Source organism: Manis pentadactyla, chromosome 14, assembly GCF_030020395.1.
Source record: "Manis pentadactyla isolate mManPen7 chromosome 14, mManPen7.hap1, whole genome shotgun sequence".
Lineage (NCBI taxonomy): Eukaryota > Metazoa > Chordata > Mammalia > Pholidota > Manidae > Manis > Manis pentadactyla.
The window spans coordinates 61,812,589-61,822,261 of record NC_080032.1 but is presented as its reverse complement, the minus strand read 5'-3'; the positions used below and the strand labels follow the sequence as shown (position 1 = coordinate 61,822,261).

At 36.3% G+C, this 9,673-nt stretch overlaps 1 pseudogene; it reads left to right on the top strand.

The window, feature by feature from the left end:
- The first annotated feature begins 1,801 nt into the window (after positions 1 to 1,801).
- On the top strand, positions 1,802 to 8,439 carry LOC130680540 (negative regulator of P-body association-like; annotated as a pseudogene).
- The last annotated feature ends 1,234 nt before the right edge of the window (positions 8,440 to 9,673 follow it).

Here is a 9,673-nt window from a genome sequence, read left to right as displayed (position 1 = left end):
CCTGCATGAAGCTTTTGATGCAGAACCAGTGCCTTTTCTTTGTTGTTTTTCTTGTATAAAACACACCGTTAATGCATCATCTGATTTCCTGTTTTTATTTCTTTACAATGGAGGAAGAAGTTAAAAACATGCTTGAAATCTGACTGCAGAATTCTGCCGTAGTTTTATAGTCATCTCCCCAATCTTTTACAATTGTTTCCCTCACTCCTAAGCAAGTTTTGGTGCCTTACCTTTACCAAATCTTTCCAAATTTTCAGTTTAATTTTCACATAAATGAATATCTTTTTGTATTTACATTTCATTGATATAAATATTATTTAATTAAATTTATTAATATTTAATGAATCATGTAAATTTACAGTAGTGTGTACAACCGGCATGCATCAATCTGGGAACAAATACAAATGACTCTTGATAGGCAGAAACCAAACAAGAGACTAGCAGAAATATGCAACCATATTAAAGAGTGGCCTACCAGCTTCCAGCACTCAGAGTACTGTGGGCATTGATCAGTGTACTTCACAGAGAGGTGAACCATGTTGGTGAATCTGGGAAGTCAGTTAAGAGGAGACTGGTTAACAGAATTTCTAGTGTCATTAATGCTATGAAAGCATATAACAGGGAGATTAAACTAGGTCAAGGAGATCACAGAAGGCTTCCCCAAACAAGTTATGATTGAAATGAGCTATTAAAATAATAAAAGTAAAGGGTAAAACAATAAGGCTTCTCTCTCACTTACCAACTTTACATTTCCCTGTATGGCCCCGGAAGATGACTGGTTAGCCAGAGACGGGTAAGATTCCTCAAGGGAGGAACAACCTAAGACAGGCACAGTCGCAGGGGGGCCATCAGGTGAGAAATTGGGGATCAACAGAGGTGAGGCTTAGAACCTCATCCCCCCTATTCTGAGAGAAATCTTCTGCATATGTGGATGTTTTATTGCCCTTGTCTAGCTTGGATTAACACATAGTCTACAGGCACACACCTGATCATCTACATTTGCTCTCTTACAACACTAAACTATGTTTTCTACCTTTATCTTGTATCTACCTACCACTTCAGCATTTTATTAAAAATAATAATAATAGAGAAATGTGGTATCCACATATAAATCAAGTATAAAAATCAAATGAGTATTCATATTTGAACTGACTGTTTATAGTTCATAATGCATGAGCAAAACCGAAGGTTTCTGTGATGACTGCCCTTGTACTGTTCACCATGTAAGAACTTATTCACTATGTAAGAATTTGTTCCCCATGTAAGAACTTGTTTGTTATGCCTCAGAAGATTGGAGACTGACGAAAATTAGGCTAGGGGTGGATTAATGATTGTGCATTGAGCATTGACTCCCCTATACAGAATTTTATTGTTGTTAACAACCATTTGATCAATAAATGTGAGAGATGCCCTCACAAAAAAAAAAAAAAAAAAGTACACACTTCCAATGGTAAAATAATAAGTAACCAGGATGTAATGAATATAGTCAAGATATTGTAACAGCTTGGTATGGTGATAGCTGGTACCTAGAATTGTCATGTATATAAATGTTGAATCACTCTGTTGTACACCTGAAACTAATGTAATGTAATACTGTGTATCAACTACCCTTCAATAAAAAATAATTATCTACAAAAAAAAAAAAAAAGTAAAGGGTAGGGATTGCCTAGATGAAGGGAGAGGAGTGTTCCAGGCAGTAAGAACAGTGTGTACAAAGCCCCTGTGGAAGGGTGAGAACATGGCATATTCATAGACCTGAAAGAAGGTGGGTGTAACTGGAACCTATAGAATGAGGAGAATCATGGGGCATGATGAGCTGCAGAAGACAGGAGAGGAAGACCTGTCAGGTTTGGGGGACCATCTTAAGGATTAAGGGTTGCAATGAGAACAAGAAAAGATTTTAAGCAGAAAGTATGGCATTATCAGATTTAAGTTTCATAAAGATCACTCTAGCTGTGATGTAGACAACAGACCAGAGTGGAGCAAGAGTGGATTTGGAAGATCAGCAGTAGTTCAAGTAAGAGATGCTATTAGTCAACTTAGGCTGTGAAGCTGGAAATGAAGAGTCTACTTAGATCTTGATAGTAGCTTAGATATGGTGGGAGAATGATGATTAGTCAAGGATGATGCCTAATTGCTGACTTGTAAAACTGGGTGGATGATGTTTCTATTTACTGAAATAGAAAACATTGGAAAATAATTATTTTGTAACAGAAAAAGTCCTGAGTTAGGTTTTGGAAATTTTGAGTTCAAGGTGCTTTTACACATGAAGTGGAAGAGTCAGGTTGGATTTAAATATATATGTCTAATTATAGGAGCAAAGGTATGGACTGAAGATAAAAATTTACAACCATGTTTACATGGAGGAAACAGAAGTAAGAATGAGATTACCTAAAATGAGACTCTAGAATGAGAAAGGAATTTCTTAATGAAGCCCTATATTTAATTGTTGGATAAAATATAAAAATCCTATAAAAAAGAGAGAAAAGTAGCAGCCAAAGGTGTTGGAAGAGAACTAGGAGGTTTTGGGTAGTGAGAGTCATTGGAAGAGAGTATTCTAGGAAGGAAAGAAATCAAATGCTCCTGAGAGTTTAAGTAAAATAAGGAACATAACAACAACAACAAAAAAAAATAAGCAAAATTCCAGGACCAGATGGATTCACTGGTGAATTCTCCCAAACATCCGAAGAATTAATAACAATCCTCCTCAAACTCTTCTAAAAAACAGAAGGGGAGCACTTGCAAGCTCATTTTCAAAGACAGCATTACCCTGACACTGAAACCAGGCAAGGACACTAAGAAAACAAAGTTATAGGCCAGTGTCCCTGATGAAAACAGGTGCAAAAATCCTCAACAAAATATTAGCAAACTGAATTCAATAATGCATTAAAAGGATCATACACCATGATTAAGTGGGATTTATCCTAGGGATGCAAGTGTGGTTCAACAACTGCAAATCAATGTGATATACCACATTGATAAAATGAAGGATAAAAATCATATGACCATCTCAATAGATGCAGAAAAAACATTTGACAAAATTTAACATCCTTTATGACAAAAACTCTCAGCAAAGTGGGTATAGAGGGAATGTACCTCAATAAAATAAAGGCCACATACAACAAACCCACAGTGAACATCATACTCAACAATGAAAAGCTGAAAGCATTCCCCCTAAGATAAGAAATAGAACAAGGATACCTACTCTCACCACCTTTACCCAGCATAGTATGGGAAGTTCTAACCAAGCAATGAGGCAAGAAAAAGAAAGAAAAGGCATCCAAACTAGTATGGAAGAAGTAAAATTGTCTCTGTTTGCAGAAGAATTGACATTATATAAAGAAAACCTTTAAGACTCCACCAAAATACAGTTAGAATTGATAAATGAATTCAGTCAACTTACAGGAGACAAATCCAAAAATGAAAATATGTTGTGTTTCTATATACTAACAATGAATAATCAGAAAGAGAAATTAAGAAAATCCCATTTACACCAAATCAAAAAGAATAAAATACCTAAGAATAATTTTAAATGCAGAGATGAAAGACCTGTGCACTGAAAATTATTAAACATTTGAGGATAGATTTGAAGAAGACACAAATAAGTGGAAAGATATTCCATGCTCATGGATTGGAAGAATTAATATTGTTAAAATGTTCACACTACTGAAAACAATCTATAGATTCAAAGCAATTCCTATCAAAATTTCAATTGCACTTTTCACAGAAATAAAACAAACAATCAGATTTGTTTGGAACCACAAAAGACCCTGACTAGCCAAAGCAATCTTGAGAGAGACAAACAAAACTGGAGGCATCACACTTTCTGACCTCAAACTATATTACAAAGTTACAGTAAGCAAAGCAGTATAGTATTGGTGTAGACAGATGCATATATCAATGGAAGAGAATAGAGAGTCCAGAAATAAACCCATGCATATATAGTCAATTACTTTGTAATAAAGGAGCCAAGGTTATGCAATAGGAAAAGGACCATCTCTTCAATAAATTGTGTTGGGAAAACTGGACAGCCACATACAAAAGAATGACACTGGACCATTACCTTAACACCATACACAAAAATTAACCCAAAATAGATTAAAGATTTGAATGTAACACCTGAAATTATAAAACTGCTAGAAGAAAACATAGGCAGTAAGCTGCTTGACACTTATCTTAGTGCTGATTTTTTGGACTTTATATCAAAAGCAGACAATAAAAGCAAAAATAAACTACATCAAACAAAAAGCTTCTGCATAGCAAAGGAAATCATTAACAAAATGAGAAGAAAATCTACCAAATGGGAGAAAATATTTGAAAATCATATATCTGATAAAGTATTAATATCCAAAATATATTAAAAACTCATAAAACTCATTATCCAAAACAAACAAACAATGCAATTAGAAAATGGGCTCAGTATATGAATAGACATGCTTCCAAAGAAGACATACAGATGGCCAACAGATACATGAAAAGGTGCTCAACATCACTAGTCATCAGAGAAATTTAAATCAAGACCACAATGAGGTATCACCTCATACTTGTTAGAATGGCATTACAAAATGACAAGAAACAAGTACTGCTCATTAGGAATACTTGTGCCCCATTGGTAGGAATGTAAATTGGTGCAGCCCCTATGGAAAACAGTATGCATGTTTCTCAAAATATTAAAAATAGAACTATTGAATGATCCAGCAATTCCACTTCAAGATATTTTATCCAAAGGAAATGAAAACACTAACTCAAAAAGATATCTGCACCCCCATGTTCATTGCAGCATCACTTACAATAGCCAAGGTGTGGAAGGAACCTAAGTGTTCATTGCTAAAGTAAATGTGGCATACATAAAAAGTGGAATATTATTCAGCCATAAAAAGAAGGAAATCTTGCCATTTATGACAACATGGATGGAACTTGACAGCATTATTCTAACTAATCTAAGACAGAGGAAAACAAATACTATATGATCTCTTTATATATGAAATCTAAACAAGAAGAACAACAAATTTACTCATAGTTACAGAGAACAGATTGGTGGTTGCAAGAGGCAGAGGGTGGGTGGTGAGCGAAAAGGGTGACAGGAGTTGGAAGGTATAAACTTCCAGTTATAAATAAATAAGCCATGGAGATATAATGTACAGCATGTGACTATTGTATATTTAAAATTTGCCAAAAGAATAAAATTTTAAAAGTTCTCATCATAAGGGAAAGAATTGCAAATATATGCTGCTGTTGGATATTAACTAGATTTGTTGTGGTTCACATTTTGCAATATACACAAATATTGAATCATTATGTTGTACACCTGAAACTAATATAATGAAAAAAAAAGTCTGTTAATATCAATTGGAATTAGTAACATGGAAGTCACTGATGACTTCAGTGAGAGCTGTTTCCTAGAGTGATGAGACAGAAGGCAAACAGTGGGCTGATTAGGGAAATAAGGAGATGGAGGCTCTGCAAATCCTTTCGAGGAGGGCTGTGTCTTATCACCCCCAGAAGGATTTCCTGTATGACTTATCAAGTCACTTAATTTCTCTAAATACATTTTCTTGACAATAAGATAGGAATTTGTATGTGTGTCTGTATACAAATATATGTGGGTATGCATGTATATCCATATGGATATTAATATCTATCTCTTTGTATACATCTATACATGCACACAAGTCCCTATTTTATTGTTGAGAAAACAGGTTCAAAGAAATTACGTGATTTGCCGAAAGTCATACAGAAAATCTGTAGTCAAGCTATGACTATAGACCAGTCCTCTGACTCATGAGAGGTAGCTCAGAACAGGAAAAGAAGGTTGGATTTCAAAGCTCTGGTAAATCACATATTCTCCAAGCCACAGTTTCTTTAGCTTTACCTCATTTGTTGTGAAGATTAAATGCAATAAGCATGTAAAGCACTTGACAACACTAGCCCTCAGTATCAGTTCCCACGTCTTCCTTACCCCACAAGTACCTTCTCCCCTTTTCTCCTTAATCCGAAAGGCATAACATGAAAGGAGAGTGAATATTTGGATATCTATTTTGAGAAGGGTGATAAACTGGAAATTTTCTGAACTAAAATCAGCTGGAGAGAGGAAGGTTAGATGAGATAAACAACTATTGGCTGCCGAGAAGAGAGCGACAAGAATGTGGGACCTTCAAGAGTTAGAAACTGTCTTTCCCTGGAAGTCTTTCAACTAAGGCAAGAGCTCCTTTTTGGGTACTTTAAGCATTTGTTTAGTGCTGCGGTCTGTGGCACTCAGAGGGAGTGATACATTAACAAGTCTGAGAACTTTGTTAGCAATTCTGAAATCAATTCTTCATTAGCATTTCAGAAGAACATCTAAATGCCACTGCTACAGTACAAGCTTCCTTGGCCACCTGCAGCATGGGCAGATTCCGGTGGAGGCAGGCACACTTGAGTTTCCAAGGGTGACTGTGAGGGAATGAGGCCATTCTATCCATGAGCCCCACCTCTCCATTCTGTCTGAAGAGTCAAGAAAATTCAAGTCACCCACGTGCCTATTGTTGTCCTCTGCTTCAGCCCAAAGATGTTAAACCAATTTAGGTGGCTGGGCTTTGGCAGAGGCATTACTTTTTCCAAGGGATTTTCAGTCATGCTGTTATTTCCCTAGTGGAGTCCAGTTTAAGAAGAGTACAATTCCTTATCAGCTGAACAAATATATATGTAGATTTACCTGGTCTGGGTTTGGATGAGGGTGGACAGTGAATTACCCTGTCGAGTTCTGCCCAACACCAGGGGTACACAGTTTGCCACCCTATAGAATGACCTTTGGGTTCTCCTACTCAGTGAGGCTGTGCTTTGGTTTTTCCCCATGAACCATCTCCCCAAATTGCAAATGCCATTGTGCAGGCTTGAAGAAATTCTTCCCGAATAATTCATTCTTCATCACAGTGATGTCAGAGGCTCTATTTTCTGCTAGTGGAGGAAGATGTGGAAGGAGACAACTGGGGAGAAAATAGAGCCAGCTGGACATAGTTGGAATAAATCTCAGAATGGGAGAGCTGCATGGCTGATCAGGCTCAGTTTGTGGAAAAGGTTAAGTAAACAACCTTCAGCTATGACCTGAGTGAAACAGGAAACTCAAACCTCACATTATATCAGAGAAGTTTCTACAGTTCAAGGACTCGGCTGTCCTCGAAGACCCCCCTTTCACAAAGCTGTTTTCTCTCTGTTCAACACAAACACTAAGGTTCAAAGCAGTCAATCTTTTTTTTCAAGGCACTGGACCATGGCATCTCTTTCCTTGGTGAATCTTAGGCAGTGGTTTGACATTTGGCTTACAATGTAAATATCATGCTCAAGAAATAATCTTGAGTGTTTACAAGTAGATAATGCTCACCCCTTCTCATAGGATATTGGAGTTAAAGAAGATCTCAGAGAATCTAGGATGATTTGAGCCTCAAGATAAGTAACAATACTAAAGGAATATATCCCAGTAATAATTAAGAACACGTGAGTCCACACCAATAAAGAAAGAAAAAAAAGCAGGAAGAAAGGAAAGAAGGAAGGAAGGAAAGCTTTTCCTTACCATAAAAAGTCAACTAATAAATGTAGACAAAATGATTGAATTAGAAAATCACCATTTGGTAAACATCATCGTCATTGATCAGGCAAGAAAACTCAATGGATGCTAAAACTAATGGATGTAAGTTTGAAGAACACTAGGATTTTATATAATCTCAGTGTCTTCCCAAGATACTTACTAATTACAAGGAGGAAAATAGTCACTTTACAATGACAAACCTGGCAGACATCATCTTAAACAAGCAAAGTTAACATCATCAGTGACAGCACAAATTGACATTATGTGTCTCCTGAAATGATGCACTAAGAAGGACAGAACATGGCTTCTGTGGGGTTCCTGCCAAATGTGCATAACCTCATCACTGGGAAACATTAAATAAACCCAACCTGAAGAACATTCTAACAAAGAATTGTGCTCTAATCTTCAAAAATGTCTGTGGCATAAAACAAAGACTCAGGAATTGTTCCAGACAGAGAGTGACTAAATTAAAGACATGAGAAATGAATGCAATATGAATCTGGATTTTCTTTTGCAATAAAGGGCTTTTTGGGGGCAATTGGAAAAATCTTTATTTGAAGTCTATAGTTTAGGCTCTGTGCTGAGAGGGGACCCACCTCCATCTCAGTTCTCTTGGCCTAGCCAGGGCCCACTGGAGAAAGATCTGACGCCCAGGTCCTGTAGTCCTTCTGGGGGACCAACCTTGCATCTCTGGGAGATCCACGCTCCCACCCGGAAACACACAGGAAACCAAGCCTTCAAAAAAGTGCTACCTCCTAGCTCCCCAGTGGGATTATCCGGAAGGAGACCCCAACTGAGGGAGTACCTCTCTCCCCTCTGCACCTCTTCCTGCATCACCCAGCCTGAGGTTGTACCCACCTCCTCCGGAGAAGTAGCAGAATATACTTCCATCCCAAACCAGCCGTTTAAGGCATTGCAGTATGACTCTGTTTCCTTGGTGCATTTGTAAAATAGTTCACCCAGCGAAGACAGTGAAGATCATTGACAATGATACACTGATTTTTCCGATATCCTGCACCGGGAAGTTGTGGTTTTTAAGATAATCTCTTCACCCAAAACGTCTTAAGAGAGGAGGAGGAGTAAGAGCTGATTGTGACACATTAAAAATAACTAGCAAAGCAAGCTAGCATCAAATGTTAAAAACTGAAATTATTTTCTACATTATATGACACTATTTAATAATAATGTATGTCATTTCTAAGAAATTTGACATTGTTCCAACTGTGATTTCCTGCATTATTTTTATTTTTTACAATGTCTTATAAAAACCACAATAATAATAATATAATTTATAATCTGTTTTGTTAGATTCACTCCTAATTACTTATAGTTTCTGTTGTTACTATGAAACGTATCGTTTAGACCACAAATTTCTGATTATTGCTGGTAGATGGGAACATGATTGATATTTTTACATGCTAATTTTACATGCTGCAGCCTTTCTAAATTCTGTTTGTTCCAATTATATAGATTCTCTTGGATTACCTGTTAATTATATTGTGAATAATGGCAGTTTCTAACTTTCCGATATTTATTTGTTAGCTTGTCTTACTTTGATAGCTAAGATCTTCAGTACAAGAAATAATAACAGTGATAGAGGACATCCTTGTCTTGCTTCTAAATTTACAAGGGAATTTTACAAATGTTTCACCGTTTTTAGAATTTCTTTTTCAGGTTAAGGAAGCTCCTTTCTAAGATTGCTGAGATTTTTTGTTGTGAATGAGTATGGAGTTTTTCTCCAAATGCTTTGTCTATATCTATGGCCATGATTATATGGGATTTTTTTCTCCATTAATGTGACAGTGTGAGTGAATGATAAATTACAATAATTAATTTTCGAATATATTTTTTGCTTTTAGCCTCATCAGGCTTCACCATTGTATATTTTGTTTCCTATTTTAAGAGTTTTTGGTTTTATCTTAATTTTTTTCTTTCCTTTCTTTTGGCTGCTCTTCTCCTAATTTACATACTTGGACCTTTAACACAGTCATTTTCAATCTTCTTTTCTAAAATAAGAATTTATGACTATAAATGTTATGCTATGTACCACTTTAGAACAATTTCACAGGTTGTTATATTTCACAGAATTTGTATGCAGCATTTTATTAT